The following is a 22,078-nucleotide window of genomic DNA, read 5'->3' on the forward strand; positions in this document are numbered from 1 at the left end:
CATGTCATAACGCTTTCAAAACAATGATCTACACTCCGGATCGCCAAATCAGCCAATAGATACTATGGCCACACATCCATCCGTTTATATTGTCATGACTCAGTATATACTTCGCGTAGATGTCCTCAATCTAAACCCTGTACTAAATGAATAACTTCCATTTCTTCAAGTACCATGTCACAATGTGTCGTGTCTGTAGGATAACCGAACACACTGATATTGGATTTAAATACCCATTAAGGTAATCAAAAGGGATGTTTATTCTGAGTAGATATTAGCCCCATGTGAATCCATATTAAATGTATGTTTTCTTGTTTTAAAGAACATTTAACCTGCAATTTAATGTGATAATTGTTTCTATAATCCCCACTTTTCATGTACTTATAACAGTGTAACTTTAGACCGTTCCCTCGCCCATACCCGGGCGCGAACCAGGGACCCCCTGCACACATCAACAGTCACCCACGAATCATCGTTACCCATCGCTCCACAAAAGCCGCAGCGCAAGAGGAACCACGACTTCAATGTCTCGCCATCACCGATTTGAAACGCTATTTAGCGCACACCACCGCTAACTTGCTAGCTATTTCACATCCGTTACATAACTGTAATAAAATAAAACAGGAAATACAAACAATAATGCTGCTATGTCGCAGTAAGGCATACACGTTTAGTACTGATCTTAGAATGATGAAATGCATGTTTATTCTCATTCACTCTGATTGGCCCCCTCAAACCACTCTATGACATCAGCATCCATAGAACGTGTTTCTTTGAGATGGAATGTTTAAACCTTCTATGGAATAACCATAGAGATATTGTAAACTATATGATTAAAAACATAACTGTACTATAGACTTTCTCTCATTTGATCTTGGTAAAATGTAAACATAAGTACTGGTCGTCTAACATCTAAATTATTATTAACATAGGCGACTTATATTACCGTAGCACACGTTCCAGCAGGTTATCTCACTTGTCACCCCTAAAGCCAATTCCTCCTTTGGCCGCCTCTCCTTCCAGTTCTCTGCTGCCAATCACTGGAACGAACTACAAACATCTCTGAAACTGGAAACACTTATCTCCCTCACTAGCTTTAAGCAGCTCACAGATCACTGCACCTGTACATAGCCCATCAATAAATAGCCCAAACAACTAACTCTTCCCCTACTGTATTTATTTATTTATTTATAGATATTTATTTTGCTCCTTTGCACCCCTGTATTTCTACTTTGCACACTCATCTACTGTCAAATCTACCATTCCAGTGTTTTACTTGCTATATTGTATTTACTTCGCCACCATGGCCTATTTATTGCCTTTACCTCCCTTATCTCACCTCATTTGCTCATATTGTATATAGACTTACTTTTCTACTGTATTATTGACTGTATGTTTGTTTATTCCATGTGTAACTCTGTCGTTGTATGTGTCGAACTGCTTTGCTTTATCTTAGCCAGGTCGCAGTTGTAAATGAGAACTTGTTCTCAACTTGCCTACCTGGTTAAATAAAGGTAAAATTGCCCTTTCTCACATTGCCCTTTCACACCTGGACAAAAGGAACACCTGTGTGAGAATGCTATTCATTGACTACAGCTCAGCTTTCAACACCATAGTGCCCTCAAAGCTCATCAATAAGCTAAGGTCCCTGGGACTAAACAGCTCCCTCTGCAACTGGATCCTGGACTTCCTGATGTGCCGTACCTGAGGTTGTGAGGGTAAGATCCGCCACGCTGATCCTCAACACAGGGGCCCCTCAGGGTTACGTGCTCAGCCCACTCCCGTACTCCCTGTTCACTCACGACTGCATGGACAGGCACGACTCCAACACCATCATTTAATTTTGCTGATGACACAACAGTGGTAGGCCTGATCACGAGACAGCCTTTAGGGAGGAGGTCAGAGACCTGGCCGTGTGGTGCCAGGATAACAACATATCCCTCAATACGATCAAGACAAAGGAGATGATTGTGGACTTCAGGAAAAAGAGGACCGAGCACGCCCCGATTCTCATCGACAGGGCTGTAGAGGAGCAGGTTGAGAGCTTCAAGTTCCTTGGTGTCCACATCACCAACAAACTATAATGGTCCAAGCACACCAAGACAGTCATGAAGAGGGCACGACAAAATCTATTCCCCCTCAGGAGACTGAACAGATTTGGCATGGGTCCTCAGATCCTCAAAAGGTTCTACAGCTGCACCATCGAGAGCATCCTGACTGGCTGCATCACTGCCTGGTAAGGCAATTGCTCGCCCTCCAACCGCAAGGCACTACAGAGGGTAACGCGAACGGCCCAGTAAATCACTGGGGCCAAGCTTCCTGCCACCCAGGACCTCTATACCAGGCGGTTTCAGAGGAAGGCCCTAAAAATAGTCAAAGACTCCAGCCACCCTAGTCATAGACTGTTCTCACTGCTACAGCATGGCAAGCGGTACCGGAGGGCCGAGTCTAGGTCCAAGACGCTTCTCAACAGTTTTTACACCCAAGCCATAAGACTCCTGAACAAGTTATCAAATGGCTACCCGGACTATTTGCATTGTCCCCCCTCCCCCACAACCCCTCTTTTACACTGCTGCTACTCTCTGTTTATCATACATGCATAGCCACTTTAATCGTACCTACATGTACATAGGACCTCAATGAGCCCGACTAACCGGTGCCCCAGCACATTGGCTACCAGGACTATCTGCATTGTGTCCCGCCACCCCCCACCCGCCAATCCATCCATTACGCTACTGCTACTCTCTGTTTATCATATATGCATAGTCACTTTAAACATACCTACATGTACATCCTACCTCAATTAGCCCGACTAACCGGTTCCTGTATATAGCTTTGCTACTGTTATTTTTCACTGTCTTTTTACTGTTGTATTTACAGTGCCTTGCGAAAGTATTCGGCCCCCTTGAACTTTACGACCTTTTGCCACATTTCAGGCTTCAAACATAAAGATATAAAACTGTATTTTTTTGTGAAGAATCAACAACAAGTGGGACACAATTATGAAGTGGAATGACATTTATTGGATATTTCAAACTTTTTTAACAAATCAAAAACTGAAAAATTGGGTGTGCAAAATTATTCAGCCCCCTTAAGTTAATTCTTTGTAGCGCCACCTTTTGCTGCGATTACAGCTGTAAGTCGCTTGGGATATGTCTCTATCAGTTTTGCACATCGAGAGACTGAAATTTTTTCCCATTCTTCCTTGCAAAACAGCTCGAGCTCAGTGAGGTTGGATGGAGAGCATTTGTGAACAGCAGTTTTCAGTTCTTTCCACAGATTCTCGATTGGATTCAGGTCTGGACTTTGACTTGGCCATTCTAACACCTGGATATGTTTATTTTTGAACCATTCCATTGTAGATTTTGCTTTATGTTTTGGATCATTGTCTTGTTGGAAGACAAATCTCCGTCCCAGTCTCAGGTCTTTTGCAGACTCCATCAGTTTTCTTCCAGAATGGTCCTGTATTTGGCTCCATCCATCTTCCCATCAATTTTAACCATCTTCCCTGTCCCTGCTGAAGAAAAGCAGGCCCAAACCATGATGCTGCCACCACCATGTTTGACAGTGGGGATGGTGTGTTCAAGGTGATGAGCTGTGTTGCTTTTACGCTAAACATAACGTTTGCATTGTTGCCAAAAGTTCAATTTTGGTTTCATCTGACCAGAGCACCTTCTTCCACATGTTTGGTGTGTCTCCCAGGTGGCTTGTGGCAAACTTTAAACGGCACTTTTTATGGATATCTTTAAGAAAGGCTTTCTTCTTGCCACTCTTCCATAAAGGCCAGATTTGTGCAATATACGACTGATTGTTGTCCTATGGACAGAGTCTCCCACCTCAGCTGTACATCTCTGCAGTTCATCCAGAGTGATCATGGGCCTCTTGGCTGCATCTCTGATCAGTCTTCTCCTTGTATGAGCTGAAAGTTTAGAGGGACGGCCAGGTCTTGGTAGATTTGCAGTGGTCTGATACTCCTTCCATTTCAATATTATCGCTTGCACAGTACTCCTTGGGATGTTTAAAGCTTGGGAAATCTTTTTGTATCCAAATCCAGCTTTAAACTTCTTCACAACAGTATCTCGGACCTGCCTGGTGTGTTCCTTGTTCTTCATGATGCTCTCTGCGCTTTTAACGGACCTCTGAGACTATCACAGTGCAGGTGCATTTATACGGAGACTTGATTACACACAGGTGGATTGTATTTATCATCATTAGTCATTTAGGTCAACATTGGATCATTCAGAGATCCTCACTGAACTTTTGGAGAGAGTTTGCTGCACTGAAAGTAAAGGGGCTGAATAATTTTGCACGCCCAATTTTTCAGCTTTTGATTTGTTAAAAAAGTTTGAAATATCCAATAAATGTCGTTCCACTTCATGATTGTGTCCCACTTGTTGTTGATTCTTCACAAAAAAATACAGTTTTATATCTTTATGTTTGAAGCTTGAAATGTGGCAAAAGGTCGCAAAGTTCAAGGGTGCCGAATACACTGTTGGTTAGGGCCTGTAAGTAAGCATTTCACTATAAGGTCTGTATTCGGCGCACGTGACAAAGAAACTTAGATTTGATGTGATTCTGGCGGAACTCCCCAAAAATATGAAGGGAAGCCTGTTTGGATTTGTCCTTCAGTGGATTGCTAGCTAGTTAAAGTCAGCCCTTTCCTAAATTAGTCATGGATGGAGATAAGGATTTAGACTTGTGGTTTTACCTAATTCTCTGTAATGGCCAATGATTGTAACTGTGATTCTGATCCAACCATTAATTCATACATTCTTTCTCTGGCCTAAGAGGATGGAAGATGTAGCAGGCTATACCCACCTCGCAAAATGTAGTTGAAAAGACGAAAATGCCCGACGTCCAATCTCCGTTTGGTTTTGGTTGAAAGTTTCAACGACTTGAAAACAACTTAATTTCAACGTACTTGCAGCCTATACACATGAACGCAGTATAAGAAAAATTGGTCTAAGGACATTTTATTAACATCACACATCACGCCAGTATTTACACCCAGTATTTCTGTACAACGTTAGTGCTAATTGTCTTTGTTCCACTAATGAAGAAGACTGACTCAAATCATCATCTCCTCATATTTCAAACATCCAGCGTGAAAAAGGATACATTTCTTATTCCATACCTTAACATTAAGTGAATTTTTTCCATTACATTTGAACAATTCTGTTTTGATATTTCATATAACATGTAGTAATCGTCATTATTTATGCAACCAACTGAATTTTTTTTTTTTACAATTATATTGTTTGCAAACAATGGAGTAAAACAAGTGTCGAATATTGCATCATATTCTTACTCTTTTAATCAATGGCATCAACATATTGCTATACTAATGAACCCAATGACCGACCAATCAACATTCTTGCAAAACTAATGAACAAAAATGTGCAAAAGGAACATATATTTTGGTCCATCTTTGAATCAAAAACTGTATAAATTTAGCATATCTTCCTCTGTGTCAAAATGATGGATGTTTAGTATCACCTTTGAATGAATCCAGTGCATTTTTGTTAACATTTATTTTTTATTTTTTATCATTAATAAGTCGAAGGATTCAACTAATGAAAACTGAAACAAATCAAATGGATCAAACAGATCAATCCCACTTTTCAAGCCTGTTGAAGATGTTTGGTGGTGGTGTGGTAAACACCATCCTCTGGCTCTACCAGGGGAATGCTTCAGGTGGTCTCCCACAGCTCTGCGTATGTCATGTTCTGTGGCCTTGCTGTTCCATTTCTTGACTGCCAGGGCAACACAGAAATAAACATATTTAGTCATGTTATGTATATACAACACTCAATGTAATAGATATGTAGCAGCTTACACATATCTATTACTTTGAAGGCACTTAAAGGTGACGCCTGTCATCCGATCACTCCAAGCTGCATTAGGTCTGGATTCACTAAAGTCCCATTGTGCTCACATTAGGTTCAGATCTGCCAGGATGGGCATTGTGTTCAGAATTTGACATAGTCTGGATGCAATCAGGCCACCAAATATGTATAAGCTACGTAAAGAGACGGGGTGAATGAGTGGGGAAAAGTACACGCTACACAAATTACTTTCAGAATAACAAAGAACAGATGTGGGTTCCTGAGAGGAAATCAACTGTCAAAAGGGGAGAGAAACTACATGAATCAGTGGACAATTTTTCACTAATGTAAATGAATATTTAACACTTTTTGGGTTACTACATGGAATCATGTAGTAACCCAAAATTATTTCATAGTTTTGATGTCTTCATGATTATTCGACAATGTAGAAAATAGTACAAATAAAGAAAAACCCTTGAATGAGTAGGGGTGTCCAAACTTTTGACTGGTACTGTAGATGGAACATACTTGCTTTTGCATACGTGATATAAATATTTACCATCCAAACCATGTGACCTCTCACCTCTCTGGCTGTAGAAGTGTCTCACTGTGCTCGACCCTCGCTGGGTCCTCAGAGGAGAGGAAGGCTGGGAAGGGATGGAAGGATGAATGGATCAATCATTCAACAAGTCAGTAAAATAAAGGGAGTGTTGATTAGCTTAAATATCCATCTCCCACCCATGGAGAGACCTATATTCTGTATCTTACCCTCCAGATAGTCTCGGGGGTAACGAGGCGGCTTGCCTCATTCCTGGTCAGCTGACATGGCAGGGGGAGAGAGAATCATCACTGGTTCATACACACACAGGACAAGGACAATAAGCCTAGTTAATACAACACTACTATAGAGAAATAGCAATGGCGTCTTTTTGTAGGCATTAACTCCACCATGGTTCGTTGGACGAAGCCTATGGGGAAATGAATGCCGTTTTGGTAGGGTTTTGGATGAGTGTAGAAAGTAAGGTCTGTGGTAAACACAGGCTTGGGAGTTTTGTTCTATGAGATAATCATCAGCTAACGTCACTTTTTGTGAATTTCTAAGTATTTATGTCACCATAAAAAGCACATAAACGCTTCATAATTCATCAAATTATCCCGTAGAACAAAACGTATAAGATTTCCTAAGCCTTGTTTTAACCTCAGACCTTATTTTACGCGTTTATCCTAAAACCCTACTCCTTCCCCATAGGAATGTCTGAACAAACCAGAGGCAACTCAGTTCACTTTTTTAGGACTACAATCTGGTGAGCTCTATTTCATGCCCTCTTAAACTGAATTAATGTGAGGATTTTAATTAAATATAAAACTTCAGTCTCACAGAGAACGCTATGTTCATATTTGTAGTGTATAACAAGAGGTGCCAGCTCTGAGTCTGGGTTTGATTATGATAATGCTATCTCTTACCTATCCATCTCTGAGTCTGGGTTTGCTCCTGATTTCTGGGCCACTGAAGCAGACTGGGATGTTACTGCCTGAGAGGTTTGTCTGCCCTTTGACCTCTTTAGGAGGATCCATTGTCATCAAGCGGCTTTGTTTCTTCATCAGACAGTTAAGTCATAAGTGAGAGCAGCTCCTTGGTCTGCCATTCCTGAGGGAGAGAAACACAAGACTGATAACAAGGCAGCCACAGCGTCGTGTAGGGGTGCATCTCAATAGTCTACAGTGGCTTCCTCTATCTCCTTTCTTTCATGGTCATTGATCTGAACAGGAGACAGGTGAAAGCATTATGGTATTTGTTTTCCCCTGTTCTGTCAGATCAGGAGGGCAGGAAGGCATGGTGGGACAGGTGGAGCAGGTTCTGCATGTGTTATATTTTTTATTTTTATTTTTTATTTTACCTTTATTTAACCAGGCAAGTCAGTTAAGAACAAATTCTTATTTTCAATGACGGCCTGGGAACAGTGGGTTAACTGCCTGTTCAGGGGCAGAACGACAGATTTGTACCTTGTCAGCTCGGGGGTTTGAACTCGTTACTAGCCCAACGCTCTAACCACTAGGCTACCCTGCCGACTAGGAAAGGCCCTGCAGTATTTTTGCATGAAACAGGCAGAGAATTGAAAGTAGCCACGGTTTGCAGGTTCAGAATTACATTCTGTTTACCATCTGTCTGAGTAGTCTGACAAATTCATCATGATAATACTGCTAAACTGCAAATAGTTGTATTGGTGTTAGATTAATTTAACTAAATCCATTTGCCCATTAATTGTAGAAATAGAAAAAAGGAAGAAAGGGGTTTAATGAGAAAGGAAACCAACATGTACAGTTGTATACAGGGAATGTTAGGGACGTTGAAAACAGGAAGAGGGGGGAGTTTTATGAGGAAGGAAACCTTGGCCTACAGCTCAGTGAAACCATTATGTACTGTTGTATGACAGGGAATGTTTGGGAGGAGGACGGTTTAAAAGTCTATTGCAATTTTATTTGTTCAGTTCGATGATTTCGCATCTAGTTGTAGATTACAACTATTTGGTTTGTGGGGGATGTTAAAAGACTATCAATTGTAAATTATTTGTCTAAGGTAATTCAGTGAAAAGGTGCTTTTGGGTGAATGTGTTTCCCTCAGAACTGTGGAGAGAAGTGTACTTACTTGCTGGTAGTAGAACCAGTTTCACAAGGGACATAAAGAAGAGATACTATCTAGGCTACATTTCTAGGGCAAACTCAGCAGAACGTTTTTGAATTCATGCATATTGTGCAGTTGAAAGAAATGCTGACAACAACCTTAATGATTAGTACTACTTGTATTCTAATGTTGTATCAAAATAAATGTATGCATGATAGCGCAGGCACGCAGCCGGTTTGGGTTCCGTGTTCGTCTCTGCAATTTAGAATATTAGTGGTAGGCTATGCCTATACAAAAATACCAAAAAGTTAGAAGCGGTATCCATAGACCAAACAGTTGAACAGATTTTTATTCAGGAGAATCGCATTGATTCAGGCTATTCATTTCAGTGCAGCTGCGTACTTACCCATAACCTATAGCCTAAACGGAACCAAAAACACCCCTGTCTATTTTGATCACAGATCATGACAAAGCCTGCATATTTCATTGATTTAGCCCACTATCGCCTAGAGATTTGATACACATGAAGCCCTACAGGTTCTCTGAAACAATAGCCTGGCGAGGATCCTTTGACTCCTCCCCGCGCCATATGTGTTCCCAATTACGCTAAATGTTGTCCTATTAATAAGCTTAGAATATTTTCCTATTCATTTGCATTGGTTAACCGGTGTCAGAGGAAGGCCCTAAAAATTGTCAAGGACTCCAGCCACCCCAGTCATTGACTGTTCTCTCTGTTCCCTCAAGGCAAGCGGTACCGGAGCTCCAAGTCTAGGTCCAAAAGGCTCCAAACAGCTTCTACACCCAAGCCGTAGGACTCCTGAACAGCCAATCAAATGGCTACCCGGACTATCTGCATTGTCAACCCAATATTATTAATCAACCAGGTTGTCACCGAAATATTATATTATAATATAATAGTATCCTTTTCATTTTCTTTCATTGCTGCCAATATTGTTTTCTATGTTAGATTTCACTTAATACTTTGGGATACTAGTGCACAAAAAACACTGACAAATACAGTGTTTTACTCCAATTTGGCAACCCTCATGAAATCTTACTTAGCAACAGTAATATGCCAGAAACCAACTTTAAGAAACAATTGAATGTAGATCACATTTACCACAGTGTACAGAATCTGGACGTACCTCAGGTAGCATTTGTAATGATGAGTGCGGTCAGAGCTTGAATCTGTGGGAGAATAAACCAGTAATGAACAAGGACAGTGTGAAAGTGAGGCTATAGTTTCATAGCACTTTGACCATATCTTAGTTGTCCTCATTGCATTGATAACAGGAAGTAATAGAGCATACACCTTTAGTCATATGGCTGAAGCTCTTGACAACTCACCATCTACAAAACTAACACCTGCAAGATGCTGTACTTTCTTCTGTTTCATTGTACTACATTGCTTGGTGTTTCCTCTAAATCTGATGATGCCTAATAGAAGGAAACATATTACTCAATGAAACATTTCTAGTTCAGCCCAGAGTAAGTAGAGCAATAATAACATCTGCTCAGCTAACCTTAGCACAGTGACGGTTCAACATGTAGATTATATCAACATACCTCTACAGCATTTACTGTCACTGGAGAAAAAGTCACTGTTGTTGTACTTCTTTTCTTCCTTAGAATTACAATTCTTCTTCTTATTATTATTATAGGAGCTATTAGGACTGATGCCACAACAACACCAATGATGATTCCAGGTTCTATTCTTGAGGATTGTGGTCCACATTCAGAATTGGACCAATGAGTTCCTGGTCTTAGTTCTTGAAGACCTAAAGATTTACACCTGTAACACATAATATAACAGTCTGAGACAGCGATTTGATCATTCAACTTTCTGTTTTGTTGTAGATTTGTACTTTAGTACTTTAGTTTGATTTACCTTAGACTTCAATACAGGGCACACAGGAAGGTGGAGTCAATACAGGGCACACAGGAAGGTGTATGTTTAGATTTAGTACAATGCCTATGTACACAATGTCCTGTTGAAAAGAATAATTACCTTTTGGTATTATTATCATCATAATTATTATTGTTGTTATTATTATAATTAACCCTTCATAAAAATACACAAGGTCCTTACCAGGCCTACACATTCTGCAATATCTGTCACCTATTTTATAGATGGATCATATGTGGAACAGGGTTCAATGTTTAGAAGTTTAAAATGTATCTGAAAATAGAGAAGAAATAAAACATCACAATCAGCATCCATTACATTTAAAGATGTGACACCAAACCCAAGATAACATGTTAATTTCAAATTCAGTCAATAAATGTTAATGAAATGCATTTCTCTCCATGGGTTTTCTACAATGTTTTCAGTCAAATTGAAACTAAGACTATATAGTAGGCTAATAATAACTCTAATTCATATTTCACGAGGGAAAAATGTACATCGATCATTTGTTTTTTTAAACATGCCAAGCCACAAAATGTGCAAATCAGAAATGTTTCACTTACAGTGAAACATATCAAGCGTTCAAACTGTGCCATGGTTCCTCAGTCCTCACCAGGTCACTGGAAAGACCCACGTACCAGATTTGTGAGGTTCTTAGGAGTTTTGAAGTATTGAGATGAACAGACCTGTTGACTTAATGTATTTTAGTACATGCACTGTATAGTAAGAATAGCTCTTATATTCTGCTTAAATATTGCATACACTGCGCAGTTAATAAATATAATATAGTAATGTACGTTGGCTGGCCTCCCCTGAGTTATCAGTCATCACCGTCAATGTGAATAAAAGTTTACTGAATCATCATAAAATATAATAACTTTTCAATTTGTAAATTATGATATCTTGCTGAATTCAATCACTGGAAGAACAAAACATTAACAAGCTAGTTATCAACTTTGAGAAGTTTGAAACAAAAATGGACAAATAGTTATTAGAGAATGCTTCTCTCTTGTGGTGACGTAGCCTTGTACATGGAGCAATGTCCGTTCTACCAAAGACAGCGCAGTATGAAGACAGACTAAAACTGCTTCATCAATAGAAATCCTCGCTCACACTTGTAGGTGATGTCATGGCAACGTTGGCTTGCCAAACTCATGCGTAGAAACATGTCATTGGGTTTAACGGTCGTCCCGAGTCGAAATGCGCATGTGCAAACCGTCAACTCAAAGGCAGTTCGATATATAAAGTTGTTTTTGACGAAAATGAAAATGTGTCAATTAGTCACTTTCTCCAAGGCAGGAGTAATAACATGTTCAACTACTTAAGACATTGGCTCCAATCTAGGTTGTGCCTTTAGATTTCGAGAAGATGTACAACTAAGGACGAATTCTTCAATTCTCTAATTTATTTTTCAAACCCCGGCCTGGGGCCTCCTTTATAATTTGTGCGTGTGTACAAAATGGACCCTAAAACATGCGTGTGTCAGTTTTCAAGCAGAAGTTGGCATTTATAAAAACTGAACTTGACATGAAAATGTGCTCACCTTCCCGCAAACTTTAGAGCATGCTTTTGCAGAGTTTCTAGTGGTTGAAGTTTAGCATTGAAAACAGGCAAGTAGACTAGTATTTTGTGCAAATGGGGGATATTATGGAGAGGCTTATTCATAACAATAAACAGGTTAATAACAAGATGCAATCATTTGCCGTTAGTGAGAGGGAGAATCAGTTTTCTATAAATCTATTAGGTTGATTTTAGTGTTTGCTTTTCATGTATTGTGTAGATGATGTGTGTCACGTTCTGACCTTTAGACATTTAGTATGGTCAGGGCGTGAGTTGGGGTGGGCAGTCTATGTTTGGTTTCTGTTTCGCCCTAGTATGGTTCTCAATCAGAGGCAGGTGTCATTAGTTGTCTCTGATTGAGAATCATACTTAGGTAGCCTGGGTTTCACTGTTGGTTTGTGGGTGTTTGTTTCCGTGTGAGTGTTTGTCGCCACACGGTACTGGTTCGGTTTGGTATATTTCACGTCATCGTTTGTTTTTGTTCGAGTGTTCATTTTGTCTTTATTAATAAAATATCGTCATGAACACTTACCACGCTGCATCTTGGTCCGATCCTTACTCCTCTTCAGACGAAGAGGAGATCTGCCGTTACAATGTGTGTATACAGTGTAATTGTTGTTTATTGATGTTCATGCAGGGCTCATCTGCGAAAGAGACCATGGTCACAGCATGACTCCCTGCATAAATAAAAACGTTATAAGTGTTTTATTCATTTTCATGATCATTGCATCATAAATTCCTCACCTATTCAGTGATCTTTTCATACTCACGAGGTACCATAGGCCTACAACAAGAAAGCCATTCATCCAATCTCTCATTTAATTTGACCAACTTCACAGTAGTAAACAGAGGAGCTTTTTCAAGTATTTTGCTCTATGCCATCGATCCGGTGGGACAGAAGGTCACTTCTGTAGCTTACACCTGAATACAGTAATGTAATACAATATTGCATTTATACACAATCCATATTTTCATAATTGTTGCAGAATAAATAGCATATCTAATATGTCCAATTAAATGAGAGATGAGCATGGTCATTTGTTGTAGACTATAGCTACTTTGGGAGTATGAACCCATCATGGCTGGAAAAGGTGACGAATTGATGCTGCAGTGATTATGGAAATTAAATAAATAATATCCTTGGAAATGGATGCTTATTGATAATTATTTTAAAATGCAAAGAAACTAAATAGATTTTCTCGCCTTTCACTAAAAGCAAATTATTAACCTGTTTATTGTTATGAGTAAACCTGTCTAGACATCACACAATTATACATCAAGATGAAAATATGTCATGCTTAAAGTTAGGCTACATTCACAGAACATGTAAAGTAGGTTATTTCTATGTAAACACGTCATATTCATCTAACCCCAGCCTTGATCCCAGTAGTGTAGGGCCCTGGACTAATTTGACTTCCTTTAGGATCAGCGTCTTTGGGACTAATTAGTTGTTTCCATTGTTCCTAGATCAAGCACAGCTAAAGTCCTTTAAAATATACTGAGAATGTGACTTCTCCGTAAAATGGTTTAATTTTCATTTCTCTTACATGTGAAGTTTGAGGAATTCATGATAATGCTGGATGAGGATAAGGACACCCTGATGCATGTTGGGACATGCCTTTCCTGTTACTTCATCAGTTAACTTCAAATCAAATCAAATTTTATTGGTCACATACACATATTTAGCAGATGTTATTGTGCTTCTAGTTCCGGTAGTGGCTCGGGTGATGATCTTTTTTTGCCTTCCTGTGACATCTGGTGTTGTAGGTATCCTAGAGGGCAGGAAGGTTGCCACCGGTAATATGTTGTGCAGACTGCTGGAGAGCCCTGCGGTTGTGGGCGGTGCAGTTGCCGTACCAGGCGGTGATACAGCCCGACAGGAAGCTCTCAATTGTGCACCTGTAAAAGTTAGTTTGGGTTTTCGGTGACAAGACACATTTTTTCAGCCTCCTGAGGTTAAATAAAAAAAACTATTACGTATTACTGCGCCTGTCTCCAATCATTATACAACGTGACACTAGGACAAGTGACTAGTGACGCTGTTGTTTTCACTATATATTTTACCTCTTGGGGATGTTATTCGAAAACATAATGTTAACTTTCACTGCTATGCGGATGATACACAGCTGTACATTTCAATGAAACATGGTGAAGCCCCAAAATTGCCCTCGCTAGAAGCATGTGTTTCAGACATAAGGAAGTGGATGGCAGCAAACTTTCTACTTTTAAACTCGGATAAAACAGAGATGCTTGTTCTAGGTCCCAAGAAACAAAGAGATCTTCTGTTGAATCTGACAATTAATCTTAATGGTTGTACAGTCATCTCAAATAAAACTGTGAAGGACCTCGGCGTTACTCTGGACCCTGATCTCTCTTTTGAAGAACATATCAAGACCATTTCAAGGACAGCTTTTTTCCATCTACGTAACATTGCAAAAATCAGAAACTTTCTGTCCAAAAATGATGCAGAAAAATTAATCCATGCTTTTGTCACTTCTAGGTTAGACTACTGCAATGCTCTACTTTCCGGCTACCCGGATAAAGCACTAAATAAACTTCAGTTAGTGCTAAATACGGCTGCTAGAATCCTGACTAGAACCAAAAATTTGATCATATTACTCCAGTGCTAGCCTCCCTACACTGGCTTCCTGTCAAAGCAAGGGCTGATTTCAAGGTTTTACTGCTAACCTACAAAGCATTGCATGGGCTTGCTCCTACCTATCTCTCTGATTTGGTCCTGCCGTACATACCTACACGTACGCTACGGTCACAAGACGCAGGCCTCCTAATTGTCCCTAGAATTTCTAAGCAAACAGCTGGAGGCAGGGCTTTCTCCTATAGAGCTCCATTTTTATGGAACGGTCTGCCTACCCATGTCAGAGACGCAAACTCGGTCTCAACCTTTAAGTCTTTACTGAAGACTCATCTCTTCAGTGGGTCATATGATTGAGTGTAGTCTGGCCCAGGAGTGGGAAGGTGAACGGAAAGGCTCTGGAGCAACGAACCACCCTTGCTGTCTCTGCCTGGCCGGTTCCCCTCTTTCCACTGGGATTCTCTGCCTCTAACCCTATTACAGGGGCTGAGTCACTGGCTTGCTGGGGCTCTCTCATGCCGTCCCTGAGGGGGTGCGTCACCTGAGTGGGTTGATTCACTGATGTGGTCATCCTGTCTGGGTTGGCGCCCCCTTGGGTTGTGCCGTGGCGGAGATCTTTGCGGGCTATACTCAGCTTTGTCTCAGGATGGTAAGTTGGTGGTTGAAGATATCCCTCCAGTGGTGTGGGGGCTGTGCTTTGGCATAGTGGGTGGGGTTATATCCTTCCTGTTTGGCCCTGTCCGGGGTGTCCTCGGGTGGGGCCACAGTGTCTCCTGACCCCTCCTGTCTCAGCCTTCAGTATTTATGCTGCAGTAGTTTATGTGTCGGGGGCTGGGGTCAGTTTGTTATATCTGGAGTACTTCTCCTGTCCAATTCGGTGTCCTGTGTGAATCTAAGTGTGCGTTCTCTAATTCTCTCCTTCTCTCTCTCGGAGGACCTGAGCCCTAGGACCATGCCCCAGGACTACCTGACATGATGACTCCTTGCTGTCCCCAGTCCACCTGGCCGTGCTGCTGCTCCAGTTTCAACTGAACCGCGGCCCTAGGACCATGCCCCAGGACTACTTGACATGATGACTCCTTGCTGTCCCCAGTCCACCTGGCCGTGCTGCTGCTCCAGTTTCAACTGTTCTGCCTTATTATTATTCGACCATGCTGGTCATTTATGAACATTTGAACATCTTGGCCATGTTCTGTTATAATCTCTACCCGGCACAGCCAGAAGAGGACTGGCCACCCCACATAGCCTGGTTCCTCTCTAGGTTTCTTCCTAGGTTTTGGCTTTTCTAGGGAGTTTTTCCTAGCCACCGTGCTTCTACACCTGCATTGCTTGCTGTTTGGGGTTTTAGGCTGGGTTTCTGTACAGCACTTTGAGATATCAGCTGATGTACGAAGGGCTATATAAATAAATTTGATTTGATTTGATTTGATTTGACAAGTGCATTGATTATGTCAAGCAATGCTTCAATGAGAAACCTCATAGATTGATAAGTAATGTCTCCAGCAACACAGGGTTTACATCCATTCATGGGATAGGTTGTACTGCCCTCTAGTGTCAGTGGCATTAACAGACATTAACTAAATCTAACGTCAATCCAATATCAATACAAAGTATTTGTCACTGATTATGATCCTCCGGGTGGTAGTCCAGCTGCAGGAGGAAGTATCCCAGAAGAAACAGGAAGTAGCTGATGTCAAAGGATAGACTAGGCAGCTCAGCTTTTGCTCATGGATGTCTAAGAAAGTGCATTAATTATGTCAATTGAGGAATGCTTCAATAAGGAACGTAAAGATTGGTGAGTAAAATAAAGGGTGTAGATAATGTACCTCCTGCAACACAGAGTTAACTGAATTGTAAAGGAAATCATTGTGATCATTATCAAAAAGTGACCATCAAAATCAAATATGATTGGCTCATTAGACCTTATTGATGTATGGAGTTGCTGAATCCCTGCTTCTCCAGGAAGAGTAACTTGCATGAGTAATCTCTCGTGGACAGACTACTTAAACACACATGGTAGGGTCGGTCTGTCATGATACAACAGGATGTGTGAGACAGCAGCCTTAGTTCCGGTGCTTTGGACAAATCAGGATTTGTTTGGACCCCAGGAAGAGTCAGCAGCTAATGGGGATCCCTACTAAATACATTTCACAGGTGTTAATATCTTTCTGATTTCGGAAGGGGACATTTGGCCCATAGACTTGACCCGTAACTTGAAAAGAGGAAGGGTGGAGCTCTTCGTTCCGATTCTCTTAACACGTATGTACCTAGAACTTAATCCAGCATCTGACCAATGACGCAAGATTTGAGTTCTGGGTTAACCTTGATTACCGCATGAGGAACAGCTAATGGGGATCATAATAAACTAAACTTCAATGTAACGGCTGTTGAAAGGAGAGGACCAAGGTGCAGCGTGGTATGTGTCCATATTTATTAAATTAACACGGAAATAACAAAGAGCACGACCGAAACAGTTCTGACTGGTGCAGACACACAACAGAAAACAATCACCCACGAAACACAATAGAAAACAGGCTACCTAAATATGGTTCTCAATCAGGGACAACGATTGACAGCTGCCTCTGATTGAGAACCATACCAGGCCAAACACAGAAATAGCAAATCATAGAAAAACTAACATAGACAACCCACCCAACTCACGCCCTGACCATACTAAAACAAAGACATAATAAAAGAACTAAGGTCAGAACGTGTCTTCAATGAAAACCTGAAAGTGGTTGAGTCAAGCGAAGCGAGTCATAATAACCTCCCAACTTGTTCTATATTCTGACAGATTCCAAAAAAACTATAATAATAATAAATGGGATTTAAAGCGCCATTTAAATTAAAAATAAGCAAAGAGTAAAAACAAAGAGGAACAAAACAATCGAATTAAAACAGAAACAAAGCTACTTATGCTTGCTACATCTCCAGTCGAGTCATAATGTCCTCCAGAACATCATGAAGATGTGTCACAATTAGTGATGTTGTCCGCTGACTTTATCCATATCACCCTGTCATCATGTGCTAGAATATATCATCTGTTTTGATGAGTCAGAGCATACATCTGGTCACCGGCTAGGTTGTACTCTCTTGTCATTCTTAGTCATCTTCTTCATGCTTCAAATTCATCTTCAAATGCAATGATGTAGTCAGCCAGTTGAATCATAACACCTTACATTAAGGCATACTTTAAGAATAATCTATTCATAGAATTATACATTATGAATCAGTAGTAAACATGGTTCCCAATGAATCTCATTCCAGTTTAGTTCAGGTCTTGGTTTAGTGTCTAACGTGTGGTTAACTGACAGTACTGACAAACTGCACTGAATGTTAAATTTAGAACTCTTAATAAATGGTTGAACTTCATAGAAGATATTGGCACCTTTAGAAGGCTGCGTGGATAAACCTGGTTCTGTGTCTTCCAGCATGAGAGGCTGAGATTGAAGATCATCCAGGCTGTGTTCTCTTCTCCTGGAGCCAAACCCCCCCAGACTGAAGTCAGTGATCAGGCTCTTCACCCCACCATGCAGGTACCTCAAGGGATCATTTGATAAATCTTCATCCAGGTCAATGTTTTGTACCCCACGGATAACATATTCTCAAACAAGTTAATTAAACACATAAATAAACTGGATACTACCCATGTCACCACCCCCCCACCAATAAAAAATATAAAAGGTTGAATAAGTAAAACACAAAATTATCCAGTAATGCTGAAGTTTACCTATAAGCTATACCCATGACAATTTGGAAGATTTAAAACATTGCATAGAATACTGAATGTTTGTTAGTTTTAGAAAACATTGATGACAGTTCAAAGTTCTACCAGAAACTGCAGCAGAAAGGAGAGAAAATCCTTCCTGTTACTCTGTGATGTACAGGGAGCTAAAGCTGAGTGTGATAAGGTGCGTCTCGGTGAGAGATGTAGGAGTCAGGCGCAGGAGAGCGGGGATTTCTGAGAAGCGTGTTTAATATACAGTGATATATATATATAGTCCACCAATACAAAAATGGCACAGACGAAAACCCAAAACTACGCTCTCGAAGGATCAGAAACTTGTGCCAACACACGAAGGAACAAACTCGGTTCCGACACTTAGATACACGTGACTAAATTGAGCTACAACAGATCTAAGTAAATGTTATATTTGAGATTCTTCAAAGTAGCCACCCTTTTCCTTGATGACAGCTTTGCACGGCATTCCATGGCCTTTTCTTTGCAACTCTGCCTAGAAGCAACTTGCAACACAATATAAGTGTTAGTCCAATTAGTTGTCGGAGATTGCTCCAGTGAAAAACCTAAATCATAATCGCTGTGGGTGATCTTCCTTCCTTTACATCCATACCTTTTTACTAGATGATGCTCATACACTGAGTATAAGAAACATTAGTAACACATTCTAAATATTGAGTTGCACCCCCCCTTTTGCCCCCAGAACAGCCTCAATTTGTCGTGGCAAGGACTCTATTAAGTGTCGAAAGCATTCCACAGGGATGCTGGCCCATCTTTACTCCAAGGCTTCCCACAATTGTGTCAAGTTGGCTGGATGTCCTTTGGGTGTTGGACCATTCTTGATACACACAGGACAATAACTGTTGAGCGTGAAAAAACCCAGCAGTGTTGCAGTTCTTGATACAAACCGGTGGACCTGGCACCTACTACAACACCCTGGTCAAAGGCACTTACATCTTTTGTCTTGCCCATTCACCCGCTGAATGACACACATACACAATCCATTTCTAAATTGTCTCAAGGCTTAAAAACCTTTCTTTAACATGTCTACCATCCTTTCATCTACACTGATTCACATTTCCACAAACTTCAAAGTGTTTCATTTCAAATGGTACCAAGAAAATGCATATCCTTGCTTCAGGGCCTGAGCTTCAGGCAGTTAGATTTGGGTCTGTCATTTTAGGCGAAAATTGAAAAAAAAGAGTATGATCCTTAAGAGGAAGTGTAGCTTATAAACAAAGTTATCAAATCACAAGTTCCATTCTCCTCTTCCAGCATTATCACGAGTTCCATTCTCCTCTTCCAGCATTATCACGAGTTCCTCACACCTTCACGTAAACAAGAGAACTGAATTTAAAGGCAGTTCTTAGAAAAGTCACATTCACAGTGTATTTGAAAGGACTTTAGGTGTGCTTGATCTAGGCACAATGGAAAGATCTGAAGTGTCCCAAAGGTGCTAACTGCCTGCTGGTTAAGCTAAATCATGAGCACCTGAAGTATGTCGTGGAAATTCTAAACATTAAAGGGAAAAGCAAGAGAGGTTGCAGGTTCTCTCAAACAGCAAAGTTCTTTATTAATAAGATTAGCAAAAATGTAGCTGGTTAGCATAGACCCAAAATGGTACACAGCGAAGAGCCCCCAAACACATTTTAAATGGTCTTTTATAGCTTTCCTTAGCGTCTATCTTTGCCAGCTGGCAAACAGCCATATGTCCATATATGGTTACACATTTTGCAGTGTTGCTAAGCATCTCATACTTCATCACATGAGGAAACAGGAACCGTATCCCGTACAGACCCACTTGAACAGGGTCAGACAAGTCTAATGAAACCAGTCGTTTCCTGCTTTCTCAGGGCATAGCGCAAAGCTAAGATTAACAGAGTAAGATTTATGCTTGTATAAATCCTTAAACCTGCAATATTTCCCCCATAAATATTTAAATTATTTGAAATACATATTTGACCCAGGTTTGATTGACAGTTATAGATATAACCTAATCTACACACTCAAAGCATGTTCATAACTTCCTGGACATGGCCTGTAGCTGGTCAAACTGGTTCTTCAGCCTCTGTTCTCAACTCATCCTGCTGGCCTTTAGCAGTGAACAGCTCTCCTTCCTTTATAGACAGAGTTCTACACAAGGAACTCACTGTACCTGCAGAGTACAAATACAGTATTGATTGGGAAAACATACAACACAAGTTTGACCTTTAATGGACATGATTGCTCACACCTTTTCAAACCTTTCAGATCTCAGGGGGTGAGGGCTAAGGGTTGATTTAGGTTTGGGGGCTCATCCTCCCCCAGTTTAGGCTCTAAAGCTGTGTTTGATACTGTATATCAATGTGAACACACCAGAAGAGATCACATGATTCATCCTAGCCTCTAACTCCCTCATCAGTGGTTTGTTGGTTCTCTCCACTTCCCTCACCTGTTCAGTAAGTGATAAACTGTTGTCTCACTATAAACTGTTGTCTCACTGTCCACATAATTCTCTGTATAACTGAAGAGCTGTGTTTGTGGTCATGTTCCAAGACTCAGACATGGCCACCATGCAAGATTAGTTTTCGGTCAAATTTCAGAAGATAACATTACATGCAGCCTGTATATCATTTTCAAATGTTAACAAATGATGAATTCCTTTCTCTGACCAAGTTAACTAAGGGCTAACCTCATGCTGCATGGCTTGGTGTTCGGTCTCTGATTGAGTTGCTGCTCTGTCCAACAGGGCTAGGAACCCTCCATGTTCAGGACCCCTCCCAGAGCTGGCATCTCAGCCTGTGGATCTTCTCTTCTATCCTGGCTGTATGCTGGCTCTTCTCCTGCACCTCCTTCTGATTCCTGACCTCCTCTGAGAGACACACGATCAACTCCACAGTTAACACAAAGAAACACAGAAAAGTATGTGAGATGAAGGTTACTTCAGCGCCGCATTTTCACTATTTTGTATATACATTTTTCTTTTCATTAGTTTTATTTTGACAGGTTTTAATATTTAATTCTAGATGTGTGTCGCATTGTATAATGATAGAAGACAGGCACAGGAATACGAAAATCTAGCTACCAGTCTGTAAGAAGCCGCCAGAGCTGTCAGTCTACATGGAGCAGCCAGAGCCGCCAGTCAGCATGGAGCAGCCAGAGTCGCCAGTCAGCATGGAGCAGCCAGATCCATCAGTCTGCCAGGATCCGCCAGTCAGCCAGACTCTTCCAGATCCGCCAGTCAACCAGACTCTTCCAGATCCGCCAGTCAACCAGACTCTTCCAGATCCGCCAGTCAGCCAAGGATCTGCCGGATCCAGCCAGGATCTGCCGGATCCACCTGCCTGAGCTTCCTCTCAGCGCTGGGCTTCCCCCTCAGTGCTGGGCTTCCCCTCAGTCCCAAGCTGCCTCAGTCCAGAGCTGCCCCTCAGTCCCGAGCTGCCCCAGTCCCGAGTCCCCTCAGTCCCGAGCTGCCCCTCAGTCCCGTGCTGCACCTCAGTCCAGTGGGGTTCTGGGTGAGGACTACTAGGCCATGGTCGGCGGCGGGGTGGACTATCCTAGGATGCGAGGAGGAGGAACTAAGACATTGATAGAGTGGGGTCCACGTCCCGCGCCGGAGCCGCCCACCCGGACCCTCCCTATTGTGTTAATGTGCGTCCGGGAGTCCGCACCTTAGGGGGGGGGGGGGGGTTCTGTCACGCCCTGGTCGAAATATATTATGTTTGTCTTCATTTATTTGGTCAGGCCAGGGTGTGACATGGGTTATTGCGGTGTGTTTTTGTCTTGGGGTTTTGTGGGGTGTCTAGCATAGTCTATGGCTACCTGAGGTGGTTCTCAATCAGAGTCTGGTGAT

The 22,078-nt window shown here is 41.3% G+C and overlaps 2 long non-coding RNA genes across 5 annotated transcripts; one reads left to right on the top strand and one right to left on the bottom strand.

Annotated features, from left to right (window-relative positions):
• Window positions 1–4,968: 4,968 nt before the first annotated feature.
• Window positions 4,969–10,234, bottom strand: LOC135533279 (uncharacterized). 4 transcript variants are annotated; one of them, XR_010454473.1, is made up of 6 exons: window positions 10,015–10,086; window positions 9,796–9,885; window positions 7,290–7,421; window positions 6,594–6,674; window positions 6,409–6,472; window positions 4,969–5,753 (listed from the first exon to the last, which is right to left on the bottom strand). It is a non-coding gene; the product is annotated as an uncharacterized LOC135533279 (long non-coding RNA). The 4 variants fall into 4 exon arrangements; XR_010454472.1 differs by having other exon boundaries at window positions 4,970–5,753; window positions 9,796–10,234; XR_010454471.1 differs by lacking the exons at window positions 9,796–9,885; window positions 10,015–10,086 and having other exon boundaries at window positions 4,970–5,753; window positions 6,594–6,644; window positions 7,290–7,595.
• Window positions 10,235–16,184: 5,950 nt separating this feature from the next.
• On the top strand, window positions 16,185–21,523 carry LOC135533281 (uncharacterized). Its single transcript, XR_010454475.1, has 4 exons — window positions 16,185–16,302; window positions 17,939–18,043; window positions 20,975–21,147; window positions 21,252–21,523. It is a non-coding gene; the product is annotated as an uncharacterized LOC135533281 (long non-coding RNA).
• The last annotated feature ends 555 nt before the right edge of the window (window positions 21,524–22,078 follow it).

Source organism: Oncorhynchus masou, unplaced genomic scaffold (assembly GCF_036934945.1).
Source record: "Oncorhynchus masou masou isolate Uvic2021 unplaced genomic scaffold, UVic_Omas_1.1 unplaced_scaffold_2321, whole genome shotgun sequence".
Classification (NCBI taxonomy): Eukaryota; Metazoa; Chordata; class Actinopteri; order Salmoniformes; family Salmonidae; genus Oncorhynchus; species Oncorhynchus masou.